This window comes from Euprymna scolopes, chromosome 37 (assembly GCF_053919585.1).
Source record: "Euprymna scolopes isolate OS-2025 chromosome 37, ASM5391958v1, whole genome shotgun sequence".
Taxonomy (NCBI): Eukaryota; Metazoa; Mollusca; class Cephalopoda; order Sepiida; family Sepiolidae; genus Euprymna; species Euprymna scolopes.
This window is the reverse complement of record NC_136518.1, coordinates 51,754,250-51,777,962: the sequence shown is the minus strand read 5'-3', so window position 1 is coordinate 51,777,962 and position 23,713 is coordinate 51,754,250. Positions and strand designations below refer to the sequence as shown.

Below are 23,713 nucleotides of genomic sequence, written 5' to 3'. Positions count from 1 at the left end.
TTTTCTACCAAACTGGATATATTTTTCGTGTTTTTATTCAATGTATGTAACATGTTTATTCAGCTCGAAAACCATACAGTGTTTACCGATGTATTGGAACATTCAATATGGTGTCTTATTCTCTCTTTAACACGGTAAGTGTGGGAAAAGATATTATAAATAAAAAACCGGATAAAATACTGTTAAAAACTCGCTCCATATATGTTACCGTGACATAGGTTGACATATATTCGGCGGGTTTTTAATAGTATTTTGTATAGTTTTTTTTATTTATAACACCTTTTTCCAGTTTTTGTTAAAGAGGGTGTGAGACGCCATCTTGAATTTTCGAATACATCGGTAAACACTGTATGTTTTTCGAGCTGAATAAATATGTTACATTGAATAAAAACACAAAAAATATACCCAGTTTGGCAGAAAAGTAACTTATCTTGCCTTTGATAACATTTATTTGTTATATATTTGTTTTTTGACAACTTTTTTGAATCTGTGTACAGTAATACAAACCCGAAATTTTTTTCGATCTTAGGTCCAAAACGAATACGCACTATATAACCTATTTTCGATATTTTCATTTTTGAATGTCTTGATTAAACTGTCAGTACCAAAAGTTCAAAAATAAAAGAACGAATGAAAACACGAAAATGTAACCCCCACCCCCGAAAAAAGAAGTATGTGACCAACTCTCCACCAGATATTTCGGCAGAAGGAATACGAAGAAAAGCTATTTTCCGGATATTGAGCACCTTTTTATAACTATATTTCAGTTCAAGCGAATTTCTTTTATGCTACCTCAGTCTAGAAAGATTTATTTTTACAGTCAGTCTGTTGCAACGAAAACAAACTGTAAATAATTCAGTTTCAAAAATACCAAAGTAGAATTTGTATTAACCGACTGTTTGTTATAAAAATGAGGAGTTATGACTTTTTGCGTTATTAAAAGGAAAAAAAAAAAAAAAAAATAGTTACGATGCCAAAAAAATGTGAAGAAAAATAGAACCGGTTAAAAAACGTAAATTTTGTTTTTGTTTTAAATAAAGAATCGTAGTTGAATTCTTCGTTTATTTTAAAATAAAAATTCACTGGATCACAACGTTAATTGCGAAATCCCGGAAATTATTTTATTTAAACTAATTCCAAAAATAATGCTTGAAAGTTTTTAGTTTTTATATCCGCTGAAAAAAACAAAACAAAACAAAACAAAAAGAACAACGTTTGTGCCAAAGGGAAATAACCCAAACCGATCCATAAAAAAATCGATGTCGGTAAAAATAAATTAAATAAAATATGTCATCAATATAAATCAAATTTAAATAATAAACTTAAATAAAACACTTAAAATAATTCTCTCGCTATAAACGATAACTAATACACCGCTATTTAATAAAATCGATTTTCCTTAATGTAATATGCAAATGACGTCACCTCTTTAATCTTATATTTTGCAATAATCATAGTATATACAGAAATGAATATGATAAAATAATGGATTTTTGTATATATTAATCAACTTGTGGACAAACGAACAGACAGGAATACGAATTTATATATATATAAATTAGAGTTTATATGTTTAAATTTCATTTAAAAAGAATTACTTTTCAAAATAAAATTTGTTTGAACCAAAGAATAGAATGTTTAAATTAATGTCCTTAATCCGTGGATTTTCAATGTGAGTACATTTCCTCAAATGAAAAAAAAAAAAAAAAAATTTAAAACCACTAGATTCCCCAACCTAAAATCTAATTCATTTTAATGTTTTATATATATGTATACTTTAACGTATTGAAATTAATTAAATTACATGTTATGAAAACTAAACAAAATAAATGCAGGTCCATAAAAAATTTCAACATTTTTTAAAGCTGAAAAGATCAAGTATTTAAAAAATATTTATGTTATATATATTCCGTGATTTAGTTCACTCACTTTAAAGCTGTAAATAAAATTCGACATAAAATCAATATTATTATGGTAAAAAAAAACAACAAAAAAACAACAACAAAAAAAAACACTTTTTCTTGATAATTTTTTCTCGGTGACATAATTATTTGAATTATAAAAAAAAAAAAATCAGAATTATAAAAAAAAAAATCATTATTTTTTAAAAGATTTAAATGATATTAAATTCCAATATTCCGCGATATGAAATTTAAACAAAAATTTTTTTTATAACAAGTTTCCAATATTAAAGAAATTATTCATATAAGAAAATATATGACTCTTGATATAATAAAAATCGAAACTCCAAAATCGGACTAAAAAAATTGTTTTGATTTGATTATTAAAATTGATAGAGGGTGAACTTTATTTTTCCGCCTTTTTCCAAAAAGTACGAAGGCCTTTAAGCAACATTATCTTTATATACATAAGTGTCAACAGAAGACGTTAAAGTTAATTTTATTTTATTAACTCTCGTCTGTGTAGTTCGTTAAAAAATCTATTTGTTTTACAATGTAAGCATGAAAATCCGATAACAAAAAAAAAAAAGTTACTTCCAATCATCCTTATAGCGCCACAATGCCCATCCATTGACACAGAAAATCATAAAAACACGAAATGAGGTTGCTGTTGTGTAAAACGCTGACGTTTTACACAAAGCTGTGGAGGTGCTTATATATTGTCAATTTGAATATATAAACTCATATATCTTTCCCAAATTGATAAAAATATAACTAAATTTTTTTTTTTTAATCTTAAGATAAGTAGGGAGACCCGACGTTGCTTGAGATTAAATGAGAAAATGCATATCCCTCCACCCCTAGTCCATCTATAACACTAATTTTTAGGGTAGGGCCCAAGGATGTGCTTAGCAGGGTATGTAATTAAAGTGACATGCACGGAAAATTAGTTTTTAATTCCTTTAAGTACGTAATATTGTTTTTGTTTAAAACGACATATTTAAAAAACCGATCTTTCTTTTTTTTTTTATACAGTGGTCACCATTTATCAAGGCCCGGAAGCCACTCAGGGATAAGGGTTATTCCAAGTACATTACGTTAGTGTGGAGATTTGATGAAGTGTTTACTTAAGGGGGCGGTTCATTAGGAATTTGTTAACGTTGGACTTGAAGTCATCCAAGTTGTAGTCAGGTGGGAAGCAGGCAGACGGAACAGAGTTCCACAGGCGTGCAGTTCTTTTTTTTTTTTTTTTTTACATAGGCATCACCACATTATCCAGGCCAAGAGGCCACTCAAGGATAAGGGTTAAAGAGTGTACAGTAGAAATTGGACAATATAGTAATCATTAGTAATGAAAATTTGGTGAATTTGATAACTTATATGAAACGGTTCGTCAAGAACTTATTTACGTTAGACTTGAAGACAACCATATTATAGTCAGCCGGAAAGCAGGAAAACGGAAGACAATTCCACAGGCGTGCAGTTTTAAGAAAGAAGCTTTGTTCATGGAATCTACGTTTAGGTGTAGGCACAGATAAAGAGTGGGGGGAATTATTGATAGTGTTTACAGCTAGACGAGTGTTTCTTGTGAAAGTTTGGCGAGGGGGGACCATAGATTGAAGCTCAGTCGAACACTTTCCATGAAAATAACGATACATCAGAGACAAACTCGCAACATCTCTTCTGTGAGATAGAGGTTGCAAGGAAGAGAAAAGGACATCTCCTACGAGGCTACGAAGTCTATTTTGAACTCTATCAAGGCAGGCCAAGTCTTTCTAGCAGCTCCTAAGTTCTAAGAAAGAAGCTTTGTTCATGGAATCCACGTTTTGATTTAGGCACAGATAAAGAGTGGGGGAAATTTTTCACAGTGGATTCTGCTAGACGGGTGTTTTTCGTGAAAGATTGGCGAGGGGGGACCAGAGATTGGAGTTCAGACGAGCACATGCCATGGAAATAACGATAAAACAAGGAAAGGCTCGCAACGATCTATCGACTCTTATTTCAACAAGGACTGAGAACTCCTAGTGAGTGAATAATAATAATGAATGAGATTACTACCACCGTCACACTCTCTACGAATGCAGAAACTTGACCTTTTACCCCTTTCACTTGATTATTCGTCTCTCATATTTGCTTATCAGGAAGTGGGTGATCATTTTACGTTGAATTTATATAAGGAAGTAATCATCAAATTCTAAATTAATATTTTCTTTTTTCTTATGGGAAAAATTCGTATTTCATTTTCAGTTCCGCTTTCTGCTGAGCGGACGCCTCGCCGGTGAATATCATAAAAACGCCCCCTCTGAATAATGTTTACTAGTTTTATTATAATTGAAAATTTAACGTTACGTTCTCTGATTTCTTGTTTCAGGAAATAATCAAACAAACTTTTCAGGGTAATATCCAAGATCGCCCTCCCCAATGTAAACAGAAAACAGTAAAATCTCCTAAAATATTAAATGGTATTCTAATCGGTAAATGTCGGCGCGTTACATACGGAAAAACGGTTAATTAAACAGCAGAAGCACCTGTTAAGCCACACAAGTTCTATAATTGAATCCCCCCCCAAAAAACGAAAAACATAAAAAATGTTTGATGCTTATGTTTTTGTAAACCGCTCGTGAAAATTTGTTTTAGATCAATTAAAATGCATTAAAAACTTCCCCCAAAAGTGCTATAATGTATTTTTTACATTTTGTGTTAGACAACTTTTTCTTCTAATTTTAAATTGTCCATGAATGAAAAAAAAAAAAAATGTCTTTCCGACATTATCCCCCCCCCTCCACTTGGAGTGCTTTTCTTTTATTTCTTTTTCATGTAATTTTAAATTGTCCGCGGAAGATTCGTACGCCATGTGAGAAGGCAGTTTGCTACGCGAAGGCACATTTAACAACCGTCGTTTATGCTACCGCGTAGCATAAACGGAAGCTGTAAAATGGTGGAAAATAGTCCCTGGGTTCAGGGGTTAATACCATGCAAACGGTAAATTTGCGATAGATTTGATTATTTGTTTTCAGCGACCTCGAATACCCGTAAAAACCAAATTAGAGTGGTCAGTGTTCTGTTGTAGCGTAGCAGAAGCAGCAGCAGCACTAGCAGTAGCGCCTATATTTACCATTTTTTTAAGAAAAAAAAAATCACCTAATCAACACTGAATTGATTTTTTTTTTTTTTTTTACCGTTAATCTCATTGATGACAAACTTAACTTTCGAATTAAAAAAACAAAACAAAAAAAACATTTTTTTATGACTTATCGTCGGGGATCAGTTTTCAATTATAACGTTCTACCAAATTGAACATGTACTTTGTGACCATCTCTGAGAAAAATATTGCGGCTTTCTCATTCGACCGGTGTTTATTCCAATCTAAAAAGCGGGTGGGGGTACGAAGGGAACTTTCTTACCCCCTTCCCCTCAATCTTTCAACTCTTATTCCAACTATACGAAAATGCTCACTCCGAGAATAGATCTTGCAAATTTTTTGGGAAAATAATGTTACTGTAAAGAATTTTCAGATATTTTTTAATCATAATTCATAAAAAACGTGTGTGTGTGTGTGTGTGTGTGTGTGTGTGTGTGTGTGTGTGTGTGTGTGTGTGTGTGTGTGTGTGTGTGTTTTAATACAATTAAACTTTGTATTGAATTTCGTTTGAATTGAATATTTTTGGAAATTTTTTTTCCGGCGCAAAAATAGGACATTACTGTGATATTCATTTACAGCAGATTCAAAAACCGGTATAGGTCGTTATTAAGTTGGAAAGGAAGTAAAAATTGACTCTACCCTACTTTTTTTTTTTTTTTTTTTTAAGACGGAAATAAACATTGGTCGAGTGAGAGTCGCAATGTTTTTCTCGGTGATGGTCACAAAGTATGTGTTCAATTTAGTAGAACATTAGGGTTTGTATGGCGTCTGATTCTCTCTTCAACACGGTAAGTTTGGGAAAAGGTGTTATAAATAAAAAACTATACAAAATACTATTAAAAACCCGCCGAATATATGTCAACCTATGTCACGGTAACATATATTGAGCGAGTTTTTAACAGTATTTTATCTGGGTTTTTATTTATAACACCTTTTCCCAAACTTACCGTGTTAAAGAGAGAATCAGACGCCATCTTGAATGTTCCAATACATCGGTAAACACTGTAATACAGTGTCACTGTATGGTTTTCGAGCTGAATAAACATGTTACATTGAATAAAAACACGAAAAATATATCCAGTTTGGTAGAAAAGTAACTTATCTTGGTTTTGATAACATTTATTTGTTATATATTTGTTTTTTGACAACTTTTTCGAATCTATGTGTACAGTAATACAAACCCGAACATTATAATTCAAAACTGATCCCCGACGATAAAAGTCATATTTTTTTTTTTTTTCAGTTTTTTTTTTTTTTTAAATCTGAAAGTTAAGTTTGTAATCGATGAGATTAGCGTGGAAAAAGTGTAAATTCTGGAATTTAGAGGTGGGGGTCAGTTTCCTAAATGTCCATCATTTTTTCAGTTTAAAAATTTTTTTAATTATATTTTTTTATTTTTGTACAAAAAAAAAAAAAAAGGTACTCGTGCACTTATTGATCCGTGCTGAAATACTATCGTTATTATTTAAAAAGCCATTCTTAACATGAGAGCGGAAGGTGTTTTGCACCTATTCTGTACTTTAATCTTACAATTGAATAAAAAAGCGTCATAAAACTTTAATTAAAATTGGAAATACGGTTTAAAAATAGCGCAAATCAGTAAGTGCATTAGCACCAATTAAAGTGAACGTGTCTGTGTGTCTGTCTGTGTTCATTTCCCTACGCAATAACTCTGTCAATTTTTAGTCTACAGGCTCGAAATTTGATATACAGGGTACTGAGATTTGGGAAAATCTATGTGATCGGTTTTCGGCCAGAAATTTGGCTGTTAAGGGGTCGAAGTTCAACGGTTTGACCTTTGAGAACTCTACCAAACTCCTCCTACAATTTTGGGTCTAAACACTTGAAATTTTAGATATAGGTTCTTTGGACGTGGATCTAACTTAACTTTTAAGGGGTCATAATAGGGGTAAAGTAAAAAATAATTGTCCGCTTTTTCTTTCTTTTTTTTTTTTGCTCAACATACACCTCCAAATACCCGGGCAACGCCGGGCACCCATGTTAGTATATATATATTGTAGAAGTTTTTTTGTAACACTTATGCATTTTGGTTATTTTGAACAATTTATATAATCAAAATAAAATTAAGAAAATTCTGAAATGAATGAAAGTTGGCATTGTTGCATGAGTGACTTAACAGTTAGAAATAGTTTGAACCGTCTAACTTTTTATTACAAAATTTAAACTTTTGTAATTCAATAAATTTTTAGATAATTCACATTTTATTTTATGTTATTGTGTTGCTTAAATGTATTTGTTTTGTTTTTACATAAAAGTTACGCGAAACTTTGACATTTTCGGATAGGGTCTTCTTCGTCTCCCCTTGTTCTAAAAATAAATTCTGCAAAAATAAATAAATAAATGGGGTGTGTGTATGGAAATATCCAAAATAACCAAAATGCATAAGTGCTTTATTGATTTATATTATACTCAATTGAATCCAATTCAGAATTCCAATTTTTTCTTTGGCTGACGTAATACGTGTCATGCCCCCATAGCGCAATACGCATCGGCTCCGATGTTGTACGCAACGCATTCTAGGGATCTTTCATTAATCTGAAAAGAAAGGAAAAATTTTGGAGTGTGTGGCCTTTTTTTTTATTTATTATTATTTTATATTATCATTTTGGCTGGAACTTTGCGCTTTTCGGATTATTTTGTTATGTTTTGATTTTTTTTTTTTGACCGGAGATTAGTTATATGTAATTATTAACAGGAAATTGGTACAAGTCCAGATTAGCACTTGTGGCGATAAACAAAAATAGGCTGATGTACATGAGTGAGGCCGGGAGGCACCCATAGCGAAATACGCAGTGGCTTCGATGTTGTAGCCGTAATGTTCGAGGGAGCGCTTATTATTCTGAAAAGGAAAGAATTTTGGCGTGTGTGGCCTTTTTTTTTTTTTGGAGGGGGGGTGAACTTTGCGCTTTTCGGATTATTTTATGTTTTTTATTTTTTATGGATATTCTTTTATTTTTATTTATTTATTTTTGCCAGAGATTGTAGGTAATTATTAACAGGAAAAGGTAAAATTTTACATTAAGGCCCGTCTCCCGTTCGTATAGAACAAAATATTTTTTTTGTAGATTTCGGTGTGCTAAAAACGAATCTGCAAACCGTTTCCGTCGCAAAAAATAGTTTTCGTGATATGAAGAAATTACTTTTCGAAAAGTGGGTGATCACTTTTCCATGCAAATTTAACTAAAAATGAGCACCCACTTTCTGGCCACCCACAAAAAATATTTTGTTATATACGAACGTGAGACGGGCCTTAAAGTAAAATAATACCCAGGAAAATGGGCGCAAGTCCAGATTAGCACTTGTGGCGATAACCAAAAGTAAACAAAAAGCTTTATCGTGTACCTACCTCTCTCGGAATGTTTTTTCTCATATCGAAACAGTAAACACAGTGAAAGTTTATTTGGTGCTAGTGCACTTATTGATCCGCGCTTTTTTAAAAATTGTATTTTCAAGTTTAATTAAAGTTTTACGATATCTACTTTTATTAAATTGTTAGGTGAAAGTACAGAATAGGTACACAACAACACCCTCCCGTCATCATGTTAAGAATGCCTTTCTAAATGATAACGATAATGATCAGCACGGATCAATAAGTGGACTAGCACCAAATAAAATTTCACTGTGTTTCGATAGGTGTATCAGAATTTTTTGGGGAATTTTTGACACCCCTAACACGAAACTGCGAATAAAATATAAAAAAAAAAAAAACTCGTAATTTCTCTTTTTAAAGTAGGTTGTTTATTTTCTTTATGGATTATACTTCCAAAATAAACTATTAAAGTTGTATAAGAAGTAATAGAAATATTATTTTTTTAAAATGTGTTTACAAAGTGCCGGCCAGCGTCCATGCAGCCATTTTTTTTTTTTTTTTTTACGTAATGAAATCAATTGAATTTTACGAGTTAAATATTTTTCAATTTTTAAATTTTAAAAATCTATCAAAATTTTTCTATTGGTTAAATTTTTACGATATTTTCATGGTCAATGTGAAATTTTATGCTCTTTCCAATAAACCGAATATAATATTTTAGACAAACGTTTTTTTTTTTAAATTCACCCTCTCCATTTTGAAATGTCTATTAAAATTTAAATAATTAATTTACTCACCAAAGTTTTATATATCACAAATTGGAGATAAAAGATCAATAAATAATTTATTCAAATTTAAAACAAAAAAAAAGTGTTTATTAGAAATTTACCTGTAAAGTCCGAAGTTTAAAACCTTTTTTTTTTTAAACCGCGTTGTGTTTTTTTTTTTTTTTTTAATTAAACCTTATAATCTTCTTATATTGTACAGAAAGTTTCGTTTTATTACGAAAATTATTATTTCTATTTCATTCAATGTTTTGTTTGTTTTTTAGATATTAAAAAAAAAAATTCACTCCATAAAGTGAAAATTAAATATATTAAATCAAAAACTCGTGTATTTTTTGAGAAAAGAAAAAAAAACAATTCTTGAATTCTTTTTTTTAAATTAAAAAATTTTTTTTTTTAAGGCAAAAAATTATAAATAAAATGTGACTAGTTTTCAGGTATGGAGGCACAAATTTCTTTACGCGCAAAGGTCGACGGCTAACGCGAACGTGTGGTTTTTACTTCCTTCTGTTCACCCATGATTCAAAACAATAATAAAAAAAAAAACTATTTCCGGTTTTAAATAAAAAACGTAAAACGTTTGCATCATGGCGGGTTTTTCAAATAGGCGTTTAAAAAAATTATTTTATTTAAAAAATAAATGTTTTTTAAAATATAAATATGGATAAATTCTTAACAACGAAAAATGCAACTACACATTGATTAGTAATTTTTAAAGGTGTTTTTTTGGAATTTATATTAATTTTTTATAATCGACCTAAGTTAAATTTCGTTTATTTTCTTCAAATCTTTTAAAGAAAACCGATTTAAAAAAAAAAACAAATATTGCATAATTTGCTATTAAACCTGTTATTTTTTTTTAAAATTTGGTCCTTCCTCCTTTAATTGAAAAAAAAAAATTAGGGTTTGAATTACATTTTTCGGGTAGTTATAAGCTTGGAAAGACAGGGGGTCGAATTATTCAATATTTTTTCACGCATTCGTAAGGTCAGTTTCTGACACACCTAGTGTTTCGATATGAGAGAAAACACCGACATTCTGTGATTGATTTTTGTTCATCGCCACAAGTGCTAATCTGGACTTGCACCAATTTTCCTGTTAATGATTACCTATAACTATAATCTCCGCCCACCCCTTCCACAAACGTAATAAAATAATTCGAAAAGTGCAAAGTTGAAGCCAAAATAAAAAAGAAGGCCACACATGCCAAAATGTTTTCCTTTTCAGAATAAGCGCTATCTTGAACATGGTACAACATCGGAGCCGATGCGTATTTTTCAAATTATTTCTGTATGAATATATTTTAAATATTATATATATATGTATATATATATATATATATATATATATATATATATATATATATATATATATATATATATATAAACTATGAAAGTTTAAATTACTTTTTTGAAACAAAATATTTCCATATGAATATATTTTGAATATAAAATGTTTTTGTTATAGAAATATAAAACGAAATGTATCCATATGATTCCGTATTTCGTTTCATGCTTAGTGACTTCCATTCCATATATAGCTAAAAAGTCCAATTACAGCGTCTTAACTTTGTGTACCGAATTTTTGAATTTAACCTTTTCTGTTTGTCTAGAAGATCAAGTGTAGTATCGGTTTCGATACTACACTTGGTATTTTCTGTCCTACGTTCAATGAAGGAGAAATCCATTTAGTCGGAGGCAATTTTTATTTTCGTCCCAATTCAGAGTGCCCTTGTGGTGGGGGAGAAGATTTCTTCATGATATACTCATCTAATGTCAAATAAGTCTGTCCTCGTGAAAAGGCAAATAAATAAGGACTCAAATTTGCCAAAGTTTTATTTTTCAAGCCATATTAAGCTCATTAAAGTTGTGTTGCGTTCGTGTTAGCATTGGAGATAATCCACTTCAGATTTTGGATGAAATTGGGTGTTGGTCCTGTAATTTATTGTCTTTAATTTTAGTATTAGTAACGTTTTAATCGCTGATTGACACCTTTCTATTGACAAGCATTGTTAAGCCATATGGCATAATTAATTCATATGATATAATTAACAGAGCAGAAATAATAAGGAGGGTACCAAAATAAACAAACAAATTTCTGTTACCAAACGCAAGAAAAAAATTGTCGACCAGCATAGCTCTAAAGTTCTGAAACTGCTTTAAAGATTTTTTGTTTTTTTTTAGGGGGGGGGGTATTACTATACACATAGATTCGAAAAAGTTGTCAAAAAAAAAAAACAAATATATAACGAATAAATGTTAAAGTTACTTTTCTACTGAACTCGATACTTTTTTAGTGTTTTTATTTAATGTAACATGTTTATTCAGCTCGAAAAACATACAGTGTTTACTGATGTATTGGAAAATTTAAAATGGTGCCCGACTCTCTCTTGAACACGGTAAGTTTGGGAAAATGAGTTAAAATAAAAAAAAAAACTATACAAAATACTGTTAGAAACCCACCGAATATATGTCAGCCTATGTCACGGTAACATATTGAGCGAGTTTCTAACAATATTTTGTATATTTTTTTTTTAATTTTTAACTAATTTTCCCAAACTTACCGAGTTCAAGAGAGAGGGGGGCGCCATTTTTAATTTTCCAATACATCGGTATGTTTTTCGAGCTGGATAAACATGTTACATTAAATAAAAACACTAAAAAGTATCCAGTTAAGTAGAAAAGTAACTTATCTTGCCTTTGATAACATTTATTTGTTATATATTTGTTTTTTGACAACTTTTTTAATCTATTTGTCTATTAGCCCCCCCCCCCCGCCCTTTTTTTTTTTTTTTTTTCGATTACAGTAAAAATGTAATCTGGCTGACCCATGTTCTGTTGGTGTTTCATTCTTTAAAAATAGTTAGAAAGCAAAGAGACTTACTATACCATTAATCTTAAGCGACTGGCACCCCGAACTTTGAATTAATCCTTTTCTTTCATTTTTTAGTGGAAGGGACGCTATATATATATATATATTTATAGATATACTAGCAGTTCAGCCCGACTTTGCTCGGGCCCTATGTACTGTTCATAACTTGCCTTACATGTGAATACACTTCATGTAAGATTTCAAATGTTTAGACCAAAAATTGTCTAAGTAACTTCATAGAGACCGCAGAGGTCAATTTTTTAAAACTTTGATCCCAATTTTGACCCTTTAACATTTATTATTTTGGTCTCAAATCATAATACAAAGTTCTACCCATGTCCAAGTTACCTACATCTAAAATTTCAAGTGTTTAGACCCAAAATTGGTGGAGGAATTTCATAGAATCTGCAAAAGTCAACTCTTTCAACTTTGACCTTTTGGCAGCCAAATTTTTGCCCCAAAACTGATTAAAATTCTTGCCGCATGTCTGAATACCCGTTATATATAAATTTCAAATGTTTAGACTCTAAATTGGCTGAGTAGTTAGCTAGACACAAAAAAAGTCAAATCTTTTGAAGTTTAACCTCTTCGCAGCTCAAATTTTCAACCCAAACCGATTAAAAAGCTTGCCCTAAATCTGAATACCCTTTATGTAAAATTTCAAATTTTAGACTAGAAATTGTCTGAGTAATTTGGTAGCAGGGGTCAATTTTTTTAAAACTTTGACCTCAATTTTGACCCCTTAACATTTATTTTTTGGGCTCAAATCAAATTAAAACGTTTGATCCATGTCCAAGTAACCTACATTTAAAATTTCAAGTGTTTAGACCCAAAATTGGCAGAGGAGTTTGGTAGAGATTTCAAAGGTCAAATCGTTGAACTTTGACCCCTTAACAGCCAAATTTCTGTCCGAAAACCGAATAAGATTTTCCCAAATCTCAGTACCCCTTATGTCAAATCTCGAGTTTCTAGGCTGAAAATTGACACTTATTTGGTACACACACACACACACACACACACACACACACACACACACACACACATTTTCACTTTTATAGATATACTAGCAAAAGTACCCGTCGTTGACTGGGTTCAAAAACAGCCAACAGAAAATGGACTCTGATTTATTAAAGTATGATAGGTTATGAAAAGGAAAGGTTGTAAATTTGGGTTGAATTTGGGGGTATCAAAACCAAAGCAAAATATGATGAAAGTAAAAATAAAATAGATAAACCCCATAATTTATTATACCATACCTGTTTACACTGAAGCACTTATCACAATATTCTGTGGATCTATATTAAAAAACCTTGTTAAACTTTGTGACATATTTCAATTCTATGGAGGTCAGGGGCGAACGAACACCCCATAATTTTATTATACCATATTTCTTCAAATTGAAACATAATTATCAAAGTATACTTACGCAGATAGATATGAAAAGTCTTTATTAAAGTTTGTGCCTATTTCCATTCTATGGAGGCCATGCGCGAACGCAGAGCCCACAATTTTATTATACCATCCCTATTTAAGTTAAAATATACTTATCAAAGTATTCTTATGTACATCTATATCAAAAACACTTGTAAACGTTTTTTGTAATTTTAAAATTTTTTATTTCCATACTTTGTGGACCAGGCGCGAATGCAGACGCCATAATTTTAATGAACCACCGTTCTGCCAGATCAAACATACCCATTCCTGTGTCTCAATACATCTTCTATCATTATATGTAATCAGTTTTTTTTTTAAATAGTCAACCATATAGGAGCTTATTCGTGACCAGACGCACACACAGACATTCAGCTTTATATTATAGATATGTTAAGCCTGTGTAATTCACGACCATCTAAAAAAAAAAAAAAATTCGCCATCATTTTTTTATTTTATTTACTCGTGTTTGGCTCATTAAAAGTGACGATAACAAATTCAAAAATAAATATTTCTTAAATTAAAAACAAAAACAAACCTATTTTTATATAACAAATAAAAAAAAATTATAATTTATTCATCAAAAATATATGTAATTATTTAAAATGTCCTTTTGAAAATATTGGAAGAGTTGTAGTTCTCTCACACTGCAATAACTCAAGACACCAGGTTCGGAAAGTAGGATTGAGAAGTCAGCAACCCCGAAGAGAGGCACTTTGACCTGCAGAAAGTTTCTGGACAGCTCCATCGGCATTTCCCGATTAGCAATAAACTAACCCCTTCTCAAAGAGAGAAGGCAAGGCCTGGGAGGGTGGACCTCTTAGAACTGAACAGAACTAAACTCTCACCGCAAAATCAACAAGGATTATTGGATCATTACAGGAATGGTATAATCTCTGTTGATTTGGGGGCCGAGAATAAAAGATCTCCAGCCGAAATATTAGGAAGTATCATCAAATGTCCTGATGGCTTGTCAGGCCGAGAACAGGTTCAATGCGTCTTGATGAAGATACGTTGTTTAAGCCAAGTCAGTTCACGATGATCCATGGCGAAAGAAAACTCTACTTACAGTTAGATTTTGATTTAAAGTTATTGCGCTTCGCTTCTACACTATTAGGACGAAATTTCGGAAATCGTAAAACTGAATTTCACATGAAAACAATGGTATCTACGTATTCCTCGTATTTTTAAGATGATTATATACAACAATTACGAAAATCGATAAGGTAGAAAATTATTTATTAAAGAAGATAAAATAGAATTTGAAGAAAACGATCGTAAAACACAGGAGAGTTCAAAAGGGAGGTAATCTTCCGTTTCTATTCAAACAAAATGTACGCAATTTTTCACCTGCTAACACGATTAAAATTGTTTTTTTTTTTAATAATTCAGTAATATTCAGGTAATTTCGACTGCATAATTTTGAAGCTACTGTTGTAAGTTGTTAGAATTAACAACAACAACAAAAAAAATCAGTAGAAACCATTGTTTTTTTGTTTTTTAAATCTGAAAACTCCATTTATCGACTACAAAATTTTGTCCTAATACAGGGTGACCCCCCCCCAAAAAAAAAAACAGGACATTCAATTGTTTTTTTCTGAGCATTTTACAGTCAACGGAAAAAAAAGGCCAAAGACCCTAGTGTTTTGATGTTATGTTTTGAATATAATAAACTAGTTATGATCAAAGTTTCATTTCATTCGAACAAAACTAAAAAATGGGGCCTAATTAGAGTTGGAGCCCGTTTTTTTTTTTTTTTTTTTTTTTTTTTGGTCACCCTATAGTGTAGAAGCGTCAAAGTTATTTTCATGGATAAAAGAATTGGTCTTTATTTACTTGGCTCGCCATGGAATAACAGACTGAAGGTCAGCTTTTAATGTAGGCAAAAACTTTTCAAAAGTAGTGTAGATATAAAATTAAAATACGTCTCGAATGCCGATTAATAAATGAGGGCAAACAATTTCTATTCATTTGTTTGTTTGTTTGGTATAATAAAAATAGGTGACCTTAAAAAAACAGCTGTGAAAAAGAAATTCTATACATTGAAAAACTTTTTAGAATGTCATGGTTGCCTTAGTTTTGTTAGCAGACCTGAAGAATCTCTCCCCCTCTATTTTTTTATTTTATTTTCGTTTTTAATTTTTTCAGCGGATTATTATCGAGTAGACGCTAGTCTATCAGATTATTAAAAATAAATGAACAATAAACGCAATATTTAAATGTTTGTATGGGGTGCTCAGTTTCGAATGCAACGTTCTAGTAAATCGATCACCAATTTTAGAACCGCTCGATGTTTTTAGACCAAATTTCGCGAATTTAGCCTTTTTTGCTTTTTTTTTTTTTTAAATTTTTTTAACCATATTTAAAAACGGCTAAACTGCTTTTTAAAAGGCTAAATTTGCGAAATTTAGCCTGAAAACGCCGAGTTGTTCTAAAATGAATGATCGATTTACGTTGCATTAGAAATTGAGCCCCAACACCAGTACAAATATTTAATTATTATCTTTATTTTAGTTTATTTTTTATAATTTGGTAGACTAATGTCCATTCGATAATAGTCCGTTAAAACATTGCAAAAAAGATGGGGAGAAAAAAAAATAGAGAGGAGGGGCAAGATTCTTCAGGTCTTCCGTTTTGTTTAATTACTTTATTTTATTATTGGGTCAGCACTTATTAAGGCCTAGAGCCATTCAGGGTTAAGAGTTAATAAGGAACATTACGAGAGTACTAAAATTGGTCATTGGTTTGAACTGCGACATTGCGTTAGTGCGTTATTTGTTGACTTGTTGAATTTGAATACGATCAAGTTGTAATCAGCAGGAAGCAGTCCCTTGTGTAGAAGTTATTTTACATCAAAAGTTTGTTCCTGTTTCTGTTACTCAAATTATTTAGTGAAATCAGTTTCGACATTACTCCTTAGCAATTTCTTTTTATTTGGACAATATTTTAGTAAAACAAGATACTGATAACGATAACATTGAAAACGCAAAGTCGTGAATTACATCGTATAAATGAAAACGATGCAACAAAACAAAACAAAAACAAAAACAAAAAACAAAACAAAACAAACTCGTTTTTATAAGTCCAGAAAAAGGGTAGCTCAAGAGAAACGTAAACGGTAACTGAAGTTTGTTTTTCTAAAGAAAAGGAATCATTCTCTTAAAAATATATATTTATTTATTTATTTAACGAAAACTTTTCATCCAAAAATTAAGGTAAAATGTTTTTCTTTAATTTTGTATAGCCCCCCCCCCCCAGTATTTTTTGTCCTTATCTAGAGAAATTTTGGGCACTTCTGCATTAAACGAACGGCGCCATTGTTAGGGGGCGATAACTCTTCTTGGTCAAATAACACCGCAAATAAATAACAAGATTTTTTTTCCGAACACAAAAAATTTGAAAACCAAAACATTTATTTGTATAAAAATGTACGTAAAAACATTTATTAAAAAGTCTGCGTAAGAAAATATACTTTTGCTAAAACAATTTTTGAATTTAAGCAACATTGGATTTTTTGTTGCTGTTTTTTCCGAAACATTTTTTAATATAAAGTAAAATTATCACTGTAAACAAAATGTAGTTTTATTTATTTATTTATTTATTTATTTATTTATTTTTTGTGGAACCTGTTGAGGGCTAACAAACAATATAGTAGTTTTAATTTATAAATGGATAAATAATTTGAATGGAGACAGTTTTGTGAAACGACGCACAAAAATGGTGCTGTCCGTGTAATGCAAACGTACCAAATTTCTGTCACTATAGTGTCATGTTTCCGGTCAGATTTTCATTTTGGCGTTTTGCGTGTACGATGAAACTCGTATTTTTAAAAATTTTTTTGCTGCTTATGCACTTTTGTTACCGTGCTGAAATAATAACGTTATTTTGAAAACCGTTCGTGCTTCCACCTAACAATTTAATAATAATAATAAAAAAGATATCGTGAAACTTGAATGTACCTATTTACTATGCCTCCCCACGCGACAGAGTTAGACACCAGGGTCGTTTTTTAACGTGGAGAAAAGGTACAAAAATAAAAAATTGTCTCAGTCGTGAAGGATTGATCCTCCACTGAAAGAGACCAAGAAATGGAAGTGCAGCATCTGAAGACCAGATACTACACTTTGATCTTGGCCAAAAGGCCAAGAAAAGGGTAAAACTTGAATGTAACTTGAAAAAACTATTTGAAAATAGCGCGATAACAAAAATGCATAAGCACCATTTTTTTGTGTGCGTGTGCTTCTTTAGAATTGCACTTAGTAAAAAAAAAAAAAAAAAAAAAAATGAAAACTGTTTATAATACACATACTCGTCACAAAACGAAAATGCCATATTCCAAAAATAACATAAATTGATCATTGATATTATTTTTAGACAAATTACGTGATTAAAAAAAAATATGACATATTCATTCAGTAACGAGTACGCACATCATAAAAAGTTTTTTTTTTTTTTTTTTTTTTTTTTTTTTTTGGTATTTGCTTAATTAGGACATTAAAAAAAAAAAAAAATGAAAATATTGAAAAGTTACCCGTTATGGATTTAAGTTCTCCGAAAAAAAAATTACTTAATTTGATTAATAATTTTTTTTTTTTTTTTTTTTTTTTTTTTTTCACAGCGGAAAAACAATTTATGACACCGAGCAAAAGGTAGCCATATTTCAATTTTTAGACCACGAGGAAGGCAGAAAAGTAATTATTTAACATGGGGAGAAGGTGTCGGCGCTTTAGACTGAGTTATCTCCCCGTGGCGCCCCTCCCTTCCTTGTGGTCTAAAAATCCAAACATGGCTACCTTCAGCTTACTCAATATCTTTCTGCTGTAAAAAAAAAAAAAAATACTTGATCAAACTAAGTGAAATGTTTTTTCGGAGAACTTCACTCCATAACTGGTACGTCAATATAACTTTTTTTCAATATTTTCATTTTTTTAATGTATTGATTAAACCATACAAGTACCTTTCTTTTTTATGTGTAATTTTTATTCAAGTTTTTCAACTAAAACATCGTTTAAATAATTTGTCTTGTAGTAATGTCGAACCTCATTTTTCACTCTAAAATATAAATGAAATGAACCTTTTCTATAATGGTCAAACTCCATTTTTTTTTTTTTTTTGTTTTGTTTGTTTCTTTTCACTGAAGGTGTGGTTTTTAAACTATGTGTGGAATTAACTTTAAAGCTTTTAAAACTATATTTGAAATAATCTGTAATCTTTTCACAACACACACACATAAAATAATCTGACAGGAAGAAAAAAAACTAAAACAATAAAATTAATACTATAGTATAATCAGTGTCGTTGCGTATATTTTCTCAAAAAATTAGAAATTATTTTGGTGCTTCTGCAGTTTAGCAAAGATTAAAAAACGAAGATAAAATATGATGTGCGCGCGGTGCGCGCCCGCTATGGAATGAAGTTCCCATAAAAAATTTGCTTTATTTGATCAAGTATATTTTTTATTTAATTTATTTTTTTACAGAAGAAAATCAAATTTTATTGGCAATTTTTAGCTGCGAGATGGGACGCCAAGGGATATTACCCGCTCTAATTCCTGTTAAGAATAGCTTTCTAAATAACGTTATTTCAGCACTCCATAAACTGTTCTCAATTTTTTTATTTAAAAAAATTTTTTTTTTTAATCGCTCTCCGTTTACATTAGTGTTTACATTTATCACATTTTCATATGTCCATAGTTTTCGCGCAGCCATTTTGGGAGACTTAATTGTGACTTCGTCCGATCGAGTTATCTTTTCTTGATAATTACGGCATTTTCTTCATGTAAACGTTTAAAATGATTTTGTTCTTCCCCAAAATGAAAAAATTTTAACAATAAAACAGACTACTTACATTTGCTCATTTCTGCTTGTCTCCTTACGAGGGCATAGTTAGACCCAAAGTCGGGTTCTAAAGAACAAGGCCGATAGCCATTAGTCGCGTGCTCTCGTGTAATGAATGAATGCGTGAATGTAGGATTGACATGAAATTCTACAGATAAACTAAAATGATCGAAAAATGGGCTGAAATGACTTAAATAAATAAAAAGTAAATGACTTAGAATGACTTTAATGAACTTAAGGATGAATTGAATGACCTTAAGAATGACTTGAATGCTTAAAAAATAACTGGAATCCTTCAAAAACAACTTGAATGATCTGGAGAATGACTTGAATGGCTTTGAGACTGACTGGTTGTAAAGTGGGTGATCATTTTATATTAAATTAATACAGAAAAGTGATCCCCCACTTTATATCACAATAAGTACAGCATGTAGTAAGAACAGGTACTACACTTTGATCTTGGCCAAAAGGCCAAAAAAAGGGTATTTATTTGCTCCCCCACCGAGCAAATTAGGCAGAAGGCCAATTTTCAATGTGAGGAGTGACGGGGAAATGGGGACCAACTCCCCGGGGAGTAGGGGAGCTGGATAGTGACAATTGGTATGAAAGGGTGCCCCTACATTGACCAAGGTCTTATATGTGGGGCTGGCTGCCCCCACATATGGTCTTTGCTTGCAGTATCTGTCGGAACAGATACTACACTTTGATCTTGGCCAAAAGACCAAGAAAAGGGTATTTATTTGCTTCCCCACCGAGCAAATTAGGCACAAGGCCGATTTTTAATGTGAGGAGTGAAGGGGAAATGGGGACCAACTCCCCGGGGGTAGGGAAGCTTGATAGTTACAATTGGTATGAAGGGTTTCTCCTACATTGACCAAGGTCTTGTATGTGGGGTTGCCCCCACATATGGTCTTTGCTTGCAGTATTTGCCGGAACAGATACTACACTTTGAGATATTAAATCTTTTATTCAGGCAAAAAAAGAACATGAACAAAAAACTTAGTCACAAGGCCAACTCAAAGGGGGGGGGGCAGATGGGGGTCGTTGGTCATCCTTGTCACTCTAGAACTAAACAAAAGTTTCTCTTAGCTAGAATCTTATTTGATCTTAGCCAAAAGGCCAAGGAAAGCTTAAAAAGCTAAGAACAGCGTCTATTATCAACAGACCTTTGATCTTGACCAAAAAGACCAAGCACAAAAGTGTTACGGACGGACAGACAGACTGACCGACCGACCGACAGAGTGACTTATAGAGTTGCTTGCACGCGATTAAAAAGAAAATCCACTCCTCGACAAAAAGAAGCACTCTGAATAGACAAAAATAAAAATCGCCTCAATCAAGAAGAAATTTTGACAAAGGACAAAACAGATACTACGCCTTGAATCATTTATTCGCAAATAAAAAAAAATATCGAAGTTACAAAGTAATGACAAGGTCACCATCGTGGTTGCCGTTTGCCTATTCCTACTCTTAAATGCATTTTGAACCAAACACTGTTTCTTTCGTTCTTCACCCATTTACCCATTTCACTTTTACCAAAATACCACATTTACTCTGTGGACTGTACCACTTAGAACTATTGCTAAATGTTTTAAAATCAATTTACAGGATATTTAGTTTCATTGGTAAAGTCTGGAAATGGGATGATGAAAAAGAAGACGCCCAAAGAAAAAGCAAAGGATCTAAATAAAACAAGGGTAAAATTAGTCAAACCAATTGGAACAATTTCTAAGAGTAGACCACCCACTCTTTTCCGTTTTCCGGTTTTTTTAGAATCGAAAACAAGCAGGTCAATCTTTGAGTGGGATGAGCGGAAGCAAAAGAAATGGGGATATAGTTAAGGAGTGGATGCTGTCTTTTTCAACATTTCAAAGAAAAAATAGAAAAAAGAAGCAAACTAAGGAAGCTAAGAGCAAGAATAAGTGAGGACTCTATTAGCCAAAAAAAAAAAATAAATAAATGGAGGAAAGGATTTGCTCCTACAACTTGCTAAACCGAGATGGGTTCCAGATAAGAAGAGGTTGTAGTAGTAGCCAGACTCTGTATAGGACTTGCGTATATTCCTCACATTTATTGGAAGGTAAACTCTTCAATGCTCATATGTTAAGAACAGAATTTGCAACAAAACCGAAGGAAATACTATAACTCTAAAAAAAATCCAAAGAACTTGTTTAAAGACACAAAACCAACCAAAATCTTAAACTTCACCAAAGAAGTTGCAATCTTGAAAAAAAATTTTTTCTCATTTATTTTATTTTTCACGACTTTTATTTATGCATTTTCTTTCAAAAGATTATAAAATAATTATCTTACGTTGGGATTCTATTTGACAACTTCATTCGGCATTAAATAACCCATGAATGGCATAAACCAAACCGAATCTACACTTTGATCATAATGCAAAGGTAACAGTCTTGGATTTCCAAATAAGAACAGATATTTTTAAGATGCAGCCATTCAGTCTGTGTTTAATGCTGGAAATAGTATTCTAAACAAAAACGTGATGGACGAATGGACAGGCGCTTTTTGTGCGTGAATGCATCTAAAAATCCAGGTTGGATCAGCATCTAGTTATCAATGGTCATTTAAGGTGTGACTCGATGATCACTTTTTTGGCCCTGCTCTAATAAAACTACACAAGACTAGTTCTTTATGCAAGTCAGTTGAGTTATATGTGTATGTGTTTGTGCAATACCATCCTGTAGCATAGAAAAAGGAACCTCAAATGTTATCAATCACTAAGTGCCTGCTCGTGTTAGTCCTCATTGTTTTCTTTTCAATCTCATCTATTCTCGCCCCGCTTTGACTCCAATATCTTTTTTGGGGGGAACCTCTGATCCGCCAGCTGTTGTGTGCTGTTCCGGACTGTAAACTGTCAACTCAAGAGTGTCTGTAAAACTCAATCCCTCTCCTAAACTATCTGTAAACTTACTCTAGTGGCCTTTATATCCGGTCTTTTATCTCGGTCGCCGTCATACCTTGATTAACAATCCTATTTTAGATGATCTTTGTGTGCCTTGATAAACCACTTTCCCCATTCCTCTTTTTGTCATAGCTTTTCCTCTTTTTCTGAATCATTTGGGGGAAAGTTCATCGTATCACAAAGGCACTTCCTGGATGAGTGTATTTACTTCCCTCCTACTATGACAAGATGTGGCACAAGGCTTGAAAGTAGAGCGATTAGACTAGTGCATAAGAGATCATTTGCTTTTAACCTCTTAAAAATTGCCTGAGCAGTCTTGTTAGCTTTTCATAGCAAGGATGCCTCAGGCAGTTAGCTATAAACTAACTATTTTCCAAAGCAAGAAAGGTAAGCCCTGGGAGAGCAGACATCCTAGTTGAATAGAATGAATACCAAAGCTCGCTAGAAAAAAAGGTTCACAACAATGGCCAAATCTTTGTCAGGCTGATTATCGAAGACAGATTTCTGTCTTGTATGCTTGGTATGAGAAAGGTGATTTCCTGGATGTGAAATATTTGTTGCCTTTGGAGAATGCATTAAACGCCGTTGTGTATGGCAATGCTGATATATTTAAAAACAATATTGCTTTGTGGAGTATTGAATCACCCCCCCCATTCCCTCTCCTCTTAGTTGATATTACTCCTAGGTGTGTGTCGCTATCTAGTCTTCCAATTAAATATAATCTATCGTTTACTATCATTCTCTCTCTTTGTGCCTGCCTAGTATTAGGTAGAATTTTCATGAACAGAGCTTCTTTGTAAGGCCTTCCTGTCTGAACAGATTACCATGGAACTGCTTCCTGCAAATTGCAACATGGTTATCTTAAAATTTACTGTCAATAAATTCCGGTCATGAACTCCATCAACCAATTCTAAAACCTCTTGTAAAATTCTTCATCTCTCGCCTGGCAATCATTTCATATATGGTATAATCAGGCTAATACACTAGTTCCTGTTAGATCACCAAATTTAAGCATCATTGAGTCTAGTCACTACTAAAATGGGTGACCATTTGGGAATACTGGGTGCTGTATGTGTTCTTTTCTTATTCGGCATTGTTTTAGTCATCCTGGACCGCTGCCATTGGATTTAAAGATATCTGGGAAACTAATTCCACCAATAATCATATGATTCATACAAAAATCAATAATGCTTAACAACAACAATAAAAATCCCCAGCAGCAAATGATGTGACACAAGGTCATAAGTTTTATGGGAAAGCGGGGTGGGACTCCTCTAAAGGGTCTTTTTAAGTACATGGATTCATTGACAATATTCCCATACAGGGACATTCCAAGCGCCTGATGATAAATTTTTTTTCGAAAAGGAGATAATGTCTGGGAGGATGCACCACCTAGGATAGAACGGGAACATATGTTTTTTTCTGACAAAGAAAGATCTGATGCTCTCAAGGTAGTCTCTAGGTTGCCAAAACGATGTTAAATTGGAACCTC

At 32.2% G+C, this 23,713-nt stretch overlaps 1 protein-coding gene and 2 pseudogenes across 1 annotated transcript in view; 1 reads left to right on the top strand and 2 right to left on the bottom strand.

The window, feature by feature from the left end:
• The window catches only part of LOC145261158 (atos homolog protein A-like), a 311,376-nt gene that overhangs the window by 21,147 nt on the left and 266,516 nt on the right, over positions 1–23,713 (top strand). The window lies entirely within an intron of this gene.
• On the bottom strand, positions 17,482–17,616 carry LOC145261407 (U2 spliceosomal RNA; annotated as a pseudogene).
• Positions 19,656–19,782, bottom strand: LOC145261394 (U2 spliceosomal RNA; annotated as a pseudogene).